Genomic DNA, 9,499 nt, shown 5'->3' with positions numbered 1-9,499 from the left:
CCGAAGGGAAACGGTGGGTCTGCATAATGGCCTGCGCTTCACCTTGAAATTGACACGCCTGTGCTTTTCATTTATTAATAGCCTGACGAATGGTCAGTTTGTCCTTTCTAAAAGACTGCGTGAGAAGACAAATGTGTGCAAGTGAACCATGGCTTCCTGTTTTCGTGTTTCATTGCATGATGAGAATAAAGAGGTAAGCCCTGAGCTTTGGGATCATGAGGGAGCCAAACCTAGGCTAGTTTGACACGCGAGCACTTGTGACTCGCACACCCTCCCTCAGCCTCGAGTAAAATACCGTCAGGTATTTCATTCTCTAAATGCTTTATCTTCACTGCCTTCATGGACAGCCGGAGTTATCTACTCTTTCGTTCGCATATCTTTTAGCTGTGTGTTGCTTCAGCAGACTCCATAAGGCAAGCCATGTAGGGACTTGATCATTGCTGCACCCTGGTGCCACGGCTTTAATCCTCTGCATATTGCTTAGCAAATTAAGACTCATGTGGTCAGAAAAAGAGAGATATACAGTAAAGATAGATTCAAAGACAAAGAAAACCTCCAAATGGTTTACAGTGTTTTTAAAAATTTATGCACGCTTGGGAGAGAAAAGACAAAGTTAAAGTCCTTAAAAGAAAAAAAAGAGAGTAGTTAGTTGTTGTGGCACATACCTTTAATCCCAACACTTGGGAGGCAGAGGCAGACAAATTCTGTGAGTTCAAGGACAGCCTGGTCTACAGAGGGGGTTCCAGGACAGTGAAAGATATACAGAGAAACCCTGTCTCAAAAAACCAAAAATTAAAAGTAACAATAAAACAAGCAGAATTTAAAGTAAAGCCACGTAAAGATGGAAAATACAGAGAGTTTGGATACTGTATATTATTATGTTGTCTTTGAATTGCTTGACAGCTGAGGAAGGAGCAACAGCTGCTAAAAGAAATTTGAATATAAATGCTGCTGGGTTAATAAAACATAAATATTTTGAAAATACCTTGACTTCAAAATTGAAGTCAAAAGATATGTTACTTTGGAGAAGAGGTTTTGCTTTTGTTTCCACAGGAAGTGAGAGGCTGTGGGTTCATTCTGAGTTAAGAAAAATCAGGTTTGATCAAGGAAGACCACCTGAGAAATCTCTGGTAGGAACAGATGGCCCAGATATCAGAGTTCTACATCCAGAACAGATTCAAAACTGCTGCCTGAGATGATCAAGCCTCATAGGATACTCCAGTCATGACTTGATCATAATTCTAAATTTTCTTTTGGTCCCCATAAGATTATCAGTGCCCCCAACCTGCATGAAGTAGCCTGGAAAACTATGCCCACATTCCCAAAAAATGGACTATGGATATTTTCCTTTTTTGGTTACAAGTTGTTATGGAAAATGGTCAGGAGACAAGCTAAACAAAGATATTAGATTCAGAGTTTTTTTTAAAGGTGGGAAGTGCTATGTGACAATGGTTTGCACCCTGTCAATTGTATTTTAATAAAACACTGATTGGCCAGTAGCCAGGCAGGAAGTATAGGTGAGACAACCAGGCAGGAAGTAGAAGCGAGTCAATGAAAACAGGAAAATTCTGGGAAGAGGAAAGCCCATTATTGGAGTCATGACCCAGCCACAGAAGAAGCAAGATGTGACTGCCTCCTGAATAAGGTACTGAGCCTTGTGGCTAAAATAGACAAGAATAATAGACTATATAAGTTGTAAGAGTTAATAAGAAGTCTGAGCTACTAGGCCAACCAGTTTATAACTAATGAACAACTCTGTGTGCTTTCTTTGGGACTTAACGACTACGGCAAATGGGCAGGACAGACACCTCAGACAGAAGAATGGCGCCCAATGTGTGGGGCGAGAGCAATGCATGTCATGTCATGTGTGGAGTCAGAACTGGTTTTCTCCATCTATTGTGTAGATCCCAAAGATAGATCTCAGGCCATCAGTGCCACTCAGTGGCAACTAAGTGCCTTTACTTGCTGAGCCACCTCACTGGCCCTTGTTCACAGATTTCTCTGAATGGATTCATGATACACAACCTCCCTAATTGCCTTCTTTTGTGTACCAGGCCTGTGAAATCCATCCACTCCGTGCATACCAGCAGTGTGTTTTTTCTTGTTGCTGAATAGCATCCCATTGTGTTAATATGACACAATCTTTCCCCTTGTTATACAAATCTTTGTGGACTTAAGTCTTAATTCCTCCTGTATAAATATTTAGAAGCTACTGGATCACAATGTGCTTTTCTTTGTAAGGTTTATCAGTTTCTTATTGCTGTGAAAAAAATAATCTGGTGAAAGTAATTTCAGGACAAAGGCTTTATTTTCATTCACAGTTCAAGGTACCCTTCACCATGGAAGGAAGCGTAGACTCCAAGACCCTGAAGGAGGTGGCAGGACCACAGGTGACATCCACAGTGAGGAACAGGAGGGAATTGCTCAGTTCACTGTCTTCATTTTACATAGCCCTAAACTCCTACCCAGGGAATGGCTGCACCCACATTTACAGTGGGTGCCTCCTCAACGATTATCATCAAGATAACCCCCAGAAGCCCACTTTCTCCATGATTCTGTGATGAACAGTGTTTTAAATTATGATAAATCCCAGATTAATAAGTTTTTAAAGAGTTTTTACTTTCTGTATCCCATGTTAGAACTGTTGGTCTCCAAGCTGGGCGATGGTGGCGCACGCCTTTAATCCCAGCACTTGGGAGGCAGAGACAGGTGGATCTCTGTGAGTTCGAGACCAGCCTGGTCTACAGAGCTAGTTCCAGGACAGGCTCCATGAGTCTAGATTCTGTCAAGTTGACAATTAGTATGAATCATTACATAGAAAAAGCTAAACAGTTCTTTAAAAACATACCCCTTAGCCCTGGCCCCAACAATGTCACCTAGGAACTCCAGCTGAACCCCATAGTGCCAGAGTTTGGTGTTGTTTATTCTTAGTTCTTGCCTTCTTAGTACTGTGGAATTGCATTCAGTAGACATTAGCAATTTTCTTATGATTAATGGTGTTGAATTTGTTTTCATTTGCGTGTTAGCCATTTATGTCTTTTTTCATTTTCTGTATTGTTTTGTCTCATTTTTATTTTCATTTGTGTACATTTTTGTGAAGTGTTTGTACAAACGTTTTGCCCATACTTTGGCATATTTTTAGTATTGAAGTGTAGAAACATCTCTTGATTTATTATTTAACATATTCTAGATTTATTTTATGTATATGAGTGTTTTGCCTGCATGTCTGTCTGTCTGTCTTTCTGTGCACCATGTGCCTGGTGCCTTCAGAAGTCAGAGGAGAAGGTGGGTCCCCAGGAACAGTTATGAGCCATCATGGGGGTGCTAGGAATGAGCCTGTGTCCTCTGGAAGAGTAGCCGATGTTCGTAACGGCTGAGCCTTCTTTCCAGCCCCATCTTGACTTATTTTTGACACATTTCTGATAAAAGATTCTTAATATTTTCTTCAGCTTTTGTTTTGTATTATGGTTTGATTCTGTGATGAACAGGGTTTTAAATTATGATAAATCCCAGATTAACAAGTTTTTAAAGAGTTTTTACTTTCTGTATCCCATGTTAGAGCTGTTGGTCTCCAATCCAGGCGATGGTGGCGCATGCCTTTAATCCCAGCACTTGGGAGGCAAAGACAGGTGGATCTCTGTGAGTTCGAGACCAGCCTGGTCTACAGAGCTAGTTCCAGGACAGGCTCCAGAGCCACAGAGAAACCCTGTCCCGAAAAACCAAAACAAACAAACAAACAAACAAACAAAAAACCTGTTTGTCTCCAAGGTTGCAAAAATACTTTCCTATGTTTTCTTCCACAATCCCTATTCCATGTTAATTTTTCACTTGACAGGAAAGATAACTAACTTTAACTTTTACCTACATACTTTGGAGTTCTCAGAAGTACTGAGATCCAGGACCAGTGAGATGGCTCCATGGGTTAAGGTGCTTGCCATGAAGATGACTGATCTGAGTTTGATTACTAGGACCTGCTTGGTGGAAGGAAACATCTAACTCTTGCAAGTTGTCCTCTGACCACCACACAAGTGCCATGACACATCCCCCCCCCCACACACACATGCACACAAAATAAATAATAATGCAATACAAATATTAAAAGTACCCAAACTCCATGTAAGCACGTGGGGAATGTTGCAATGAAAAATATTAGATTAAAACAAGTTTATGGACCAAAACATAAAGTTGGCTTGATTAAGCATTTGTTCAAACAACTGAAATGTTCAATTTATGAAAAAATGAATCCCAATCACATGTACTGGTACAGCATAACACAGGAATAAATGTCTTGGTTTTGGTCATTTTATTACTTTTTATAGCTTTGGGTTTTACCTATGTTTTTCATAACAGTCATAATAATATGAATATGATCATATCATTACATTTTGTTTCATTCACAAATATAAGTAGTTTAAATAATGTAGCCCAAAAACAATGTGAAAAACTTAAATAATCTGGTGTGAGATGGAACATTTTTCCTTCATGCCTGACAAGTAATCTTGACTTCAGTCTTTATTCCTACAATGTGCCATACACTGATGATCCAAGAGCTTCAGAATAGTGCATCATAATCTTCATGTCAATACTAACTTGATAAACCATATTTCAAGGGGCAGAGTCTTCATTTGGCTGTGGTTAGGGCAGCACATCCTACTCTCTAGACAAAGCCATGGCCCATGTTTGCTACTGTGCTTAAACTGCATTATTTCCTATGGAGGCAAAACCTCTTTTTTCAGTAGTACACATGTGAGTAACATTTTCAGTGGCCCAAACTGTTATTTTCTTATGCTTTTAATAAACTACATCATGGGAACGGTGTATCCCTGAGTAGTGTGGTTCTCCGGAGGGGTTAATGAGAGAGGAACATAGGCAGATCAATTCATGCAAATAAAGTGTTTGCGCCAAGCAAAAGCCAAATGCTTTTAGGACAGGCTGCACACAGAAAGGTTCAACATTAATGTGACTAACCCAAGTCCAAACAGAACGGAAGCAATAATCATAAGATTTAGTCTGATTACTTTTGACGTGTTGTAAAAGAGCAACTTCCAGAGTCTGCTAACTGCCTGTGGGAAATCCTACATCCTTGAACTTTGTTCGTAGCAGACATGGTGCTGAATCTGAACACCAAACAAAATGACTCCCCCAGAACAAAACCCCCAAATAACCAAAAACAAACCAACAGAGAGATATGGCTGGTTTCCCCGCACAAGCCTGTCCACCTTGTTTTCTGGAGAAAAAGGGAATTTCCGAGGACACCAGCCAGCAATCTGCTTCTCTGTTGAGACAACTGCTGAACTAATGGCCAGGATGAGCTATGTGGCTCCTTCCTTGTGTTCAGCAGTCTATTTGTGTTAAAACTAAAAAGAATAGTTTGACAGATATTTATAAGAATTTGAAAATAACTGATTGAATTACATATTTATATACTGACTTCAAGAATATATGCTATTTATTTGTGTATTCATTTATTTATTTTGCCTTTTTGAGATAGGGTCTCACTGCATAGCTTTATTTGGCTTGGAAATCACTAATAGACCCAAGTTGGCCTCTCCCTCCCCAGGGCCTCCCTAGAGGTATGAGCCACTATGCCTGTTTTACTTCAGCTGTATGTTATATTAACTCCATGTTGAATTAAGTGCTATAGCTTTAAAGATTTACTGAGCAGCATATTGGGATCACTGCCAGGATTCTTCTCTGGCAGTTTTAAAGTTAGAGGCATAATTTTCTTAGATTATTGCATACATTATTATGTGTTATGTTCTTTTTACTAGGAGCTCAGCCCAGAACATCATCTACTGTAGATAATATTGGCGCTCCTCTAGGCCTCAACGGAGGAAGCCTTTGCCACTCCCATGGGTCTGAGGTATTGGGGTCTTGACATGGCTGCGCCCATGTTAACAATACATATTCACTTAGGGCTTCCTCCCCCACACCCCGAACTGTACATATTGGAAAAGATTCTCTACTCAATAGACTTGATGTTAACTTAATTTTTTTCCCTTCTGTATAAGTAAACATTTCTTGAATTTTCAGAATGTAAAGAGTTAATAAGCCATCTTTGTGGGGTGCAGCTTGACTCTGAAGGAGTGAGCAACTTGGAAGACCATCAAGACCATGACCTTGTAACTGACCGTCCTCACTGTGCCTTAATTCTGTACGAGAGATCATTTAGTAGTAAAGGTTTTAGGAGTGAGAGACCATGAAAGGGTTTTGATGCATTTGTTCAAATCATAAAATCGAACATCAATTTATTACATCTTAACAGTTTTGAAAACAGAAAGTCTATTGAAAAGATAGGCTAGTAGAAGCCTTAAAAAACAAAAGCAAAACAAAACAAAAAAACAAAAACAAAACAAAAAACTTCTAATGGGTAATTTAATTCAACAGACACGACGTTTTTTCGCTGTTTTGTATTTGTTTTTTTTTCTTTTGAATGTGAAAGAACAATGTTTTTATTACTTTTCAAAAGCTGTGAAAGAAAACCTCCTCAGCTCTAAACACAGAGGAGAAAGCAGGCTGCGCTTCCCTGCCTTCCCATAGTGCTCGCGGCTTTCTGGCCTCTGCTTTGTCTCAGCAGTGCAGGTCTATATGACTTCACACGATTTCCTCTTTGTGCTTCAGGAAACTGGGTGCCAATTAAACAATTCTCAAAATTACTTCATGTGACAAATTAGAGAAAAGGTGGGGTGATAAGGAGGAGGGGAGTTACTTGATGTAACCATTCATTCAATGTTTGAGACAGAGCTTGTATAGGTGTTGTACAGGACTGTCCTCTGAACCATTTCGCTAAGTTCAGTTGTGCCTGTTTGCCAAAGATTATCTCAGCTGCGCTCCTTGAGTGCTTACACCTGCCCGTAAAGGGGTGAGGAGGTCGCCAGACCCTTCCCTGAGGTTCCGCCCCTCTCTGTCCAGAACTGCAGGTGATCTCGTGGAGGGGCGGGGCTAGAGCCTGTCAGGTGGGAAGAGCGAGGGAGTGGGGGTCCATCTGTCCACCGTGGGGAAGGAAGTCTTCATCCCTGCTGGGCAAGGGCTTTCCAGGAGCTGCTTTCCGGACGGTGAGCACCTATGACCCCGGGAGCCACTCCACTGCGTCCTAGAAGGAAGCTCACCTCCCGGGTTCCTCAGAGTGAACTCTGGAGGAATCGTTCTTGCCCTTGGAAGGAATATTAACTGTACTTCCAGGCTGGGCTTGTAGTCGCCTGCAGGAGAGGCTGGCCTTGACTTTCTGGTTCTTCTGTGAGTGCCTCCTCTGCGCGGGGATTTCAGGTAAGTGCCACGCCGCAGTCGACCGGCGGTGCTAATTAATATGCACGCAGGAGGACCTTTGCCCCGACTTCTTTCGGAGAAATGCTGAAACCACGCCAGCGATCAGGGGCTCTGACCTTTGTCCCTCATTTTACAGCTCGCAGAGTTAGGACTTGAATAGCACAGGCTTTGCTGTTGTTTAAGAGTACGATAACGATTTCCGGCAAGCAGGTATGTTTTACACATTTGTATCGCAACGGGGCTAACATGTTGAACGCAAATGTCACTTAATATGCAGGCAGAGGAAAGGAAGTGCAAGAGCGGCTCGGCTGTTCTACTCCAAAGTGAGCAGTGTACATTCTCAAAGTCCCCTCTCTGGCCAGGGAGGTGGGCTTCCGCCCTTCCATCTGCGCGCCGGATGTTTGGTTGCCAGGCAACAGGCTAGCGCCTGCCAGACACCTGTGAAGGGGTGCGGCCCTGGGTCCCAGACGTCGGTCCTGGACACAACCGGCGCCTGCGCAAAATGTGCGCGGGCCGGTGTCACCTGCGAACGGCCGCCGGTACGGACGGAATCCGCGCCGAAGGTGCCGAAGCCGCGGGGCTGAGCTCGGGAGGGCTCACCTGTCCCCGGGCAGACGTCAGAGCTCTCTGCTCAGGGCACCTACGTCACACTGGGACGTCGGTAACGAGTTCCAGGTTTAAGTCGCGGTGGGGTGGGGAAAGGGTGATCGACTCGGGGCTCTGGAGACTGAGCAGCCTCACATTTCCCCAGCTCCCCGACCGGTGTCAGGGAAGGGCGAGCCTCCCGGGGTGCCCAAAGAGTCCTTTGCTAAGGGAGCTCACCGCCCCGCCTAGACTCCAGGAGAGGCCTTTTACCCGACGTGCACCGGGCGCTCATTTGCATGTCCCACCCCAGAGATAAAACCACGCGGGTCCACGCTGCCACGCGCTCTCCGCTTAGCATCCAAAGTCACGAGCATATACATAGGTTTCTGGTGAAGAAAATGCGTTTCCATTCTCGGGGAGTGTAAAATCACGCGGTAATTAAGTCACCCTAGTCTTAAAGTTTTCTAGATATTGTGCCTTATATATTCCGCGTCCAGAGAGGGAATACGTGCTCGCTTCGGCAGCACATATACTAAAATTGGAACGATACAGAGAAGATTAGCATGGCCCCTGCGCAAGGATGACACGCAAATTCGTGAAGCGTTCCATATTTTGCATACTTTATAAAACCGATCGACTGGGCGACTCTTGACCTCTTCCTTTCGCAGCGGCCCCTCCCTCGACAGCCTCCAGCGTCTCCAAGGCAACGGGACACGTCACTATTAAATGCCCCCATTTGTTCGTGTTTTTGGACCTGGGTGCTTGTTTTTTTTTATCAGTTAAAACCTGCTGTTATCAAAATTTGTGGAGAGCAGCATTTGCTAGTGTCCTTTCGAGGCTGCATGCAGAGTTTGTGGAGACAGATCCTAACGCTGGCTGGTTTTTAGCAGTTGCACACTCAGGTCTACAGAACCAGAAGAGAGTGCCAGGACGCCGGGGAAGAGACCGGCGAGGCTCCGGTGCGTCCCTGCCGGGCCTCCAGCACGCGGTTCACACGCCGGGAAGTCTAAGGGAGAATGTTAAACTTCCCTGGGGCCCCGGGCTTCGGGCTAGGGAATAAAAACTCAGGTCTATTTTCGAATTAAAGATTAAGGTACACTTCAAGTATTCCCGCTTTGGGTTAGCTTAATCCCTATTTTATATGCCAAAGACAACCATGCTCGCGTTAGAAAAAGTAAGCAAACTTTCAACACTGAGTGCAAACTAATGTAGTTTACAGCTACGGACGTAATAGTCGGAATCCAGTTGGCAAAATATGGAACGCTTCACGAATTTGCGTGTCATCCTTGCGCAGGGGCCATGCTAATCTTCTCTGTATCGTTCCAATTTTAGTATATGTGCTGCCGAAGCGAGCACAAATCTTTCTTCTTGTCAAGAGCTATATAAGGGCCACTAATTTCTAGCTATTTACGTTAGGGTGATTTCTATCAATATGTTTCCGGGGTGCATAGAGACTTAAGAGAGGTCTTCTTATTAAAGTCTTGTGTCTCGGCTCGTAAACACGGTTGCCGAGTGGAGGTCGTGCTGCCTGCGTGGACCTGCGTGATTTACCTGAAGGAGCGCATGCAAATGAGCGCCCGATGCACGCCGGGTAAGGGAACTGCTCTAGTCGCCTAGGTTGGGTGGTGAGTTCTCGGCTTTCTGCCCG

General features: G+C 43.8%; 2 non-coding genes across 2 annotated transcripts; one reads left to right on the top strand and one right to left on the bottom strand.

Annotated features, from left to right (window-relative positions):
- The first annotated feature begins 8,359 nt into the window (after positions 1-8,359).
- LOC142835431 (U6 spliceosomal RNA) lies at positions 8,360-8,466 on the top strand. Its single transcript, XR_012907858.1, has one exon. It is a non-coding gene; the product is annotated as a U6 spliceosomal RNA (small nuclear RNA).
- A 634-nt stretch (positions 8,467-9,100) lies between these two features.
- LOC142835430 (U6 spliceosomal RNA) lies at positions 9,101-9,207 on the bottom strand. The gene has a single exon (XR_012907857.1). It is a non-coding gene; the product is annotated as a U6 spliceosomal RNA (small nuclear RNA).
- Positions 9,208-9,499: the final 292 nt, after the last annotated feature.

This window comes from Microtus pennsylvanicus, chromosome 14 (genome assembly GCF_037038515.1).
Source record: "Microtus pennsylvanicus isolate mMicPen1 chromosome 14, mMicPen1.hap1, whole genome shotgun sequence".
NCBI classification, from domain to species: Eukaryota; Metazoa; Chordata; class Mammalia; order Rodentia; family Cricetidae; genus Microtus; species Microtus pennsylvanicus.
The sequence above is the reverse complement of the archived record's forward strand: the minus strand, read 5'-3'. Positions and strand labels throughout refer to the sequence as shown.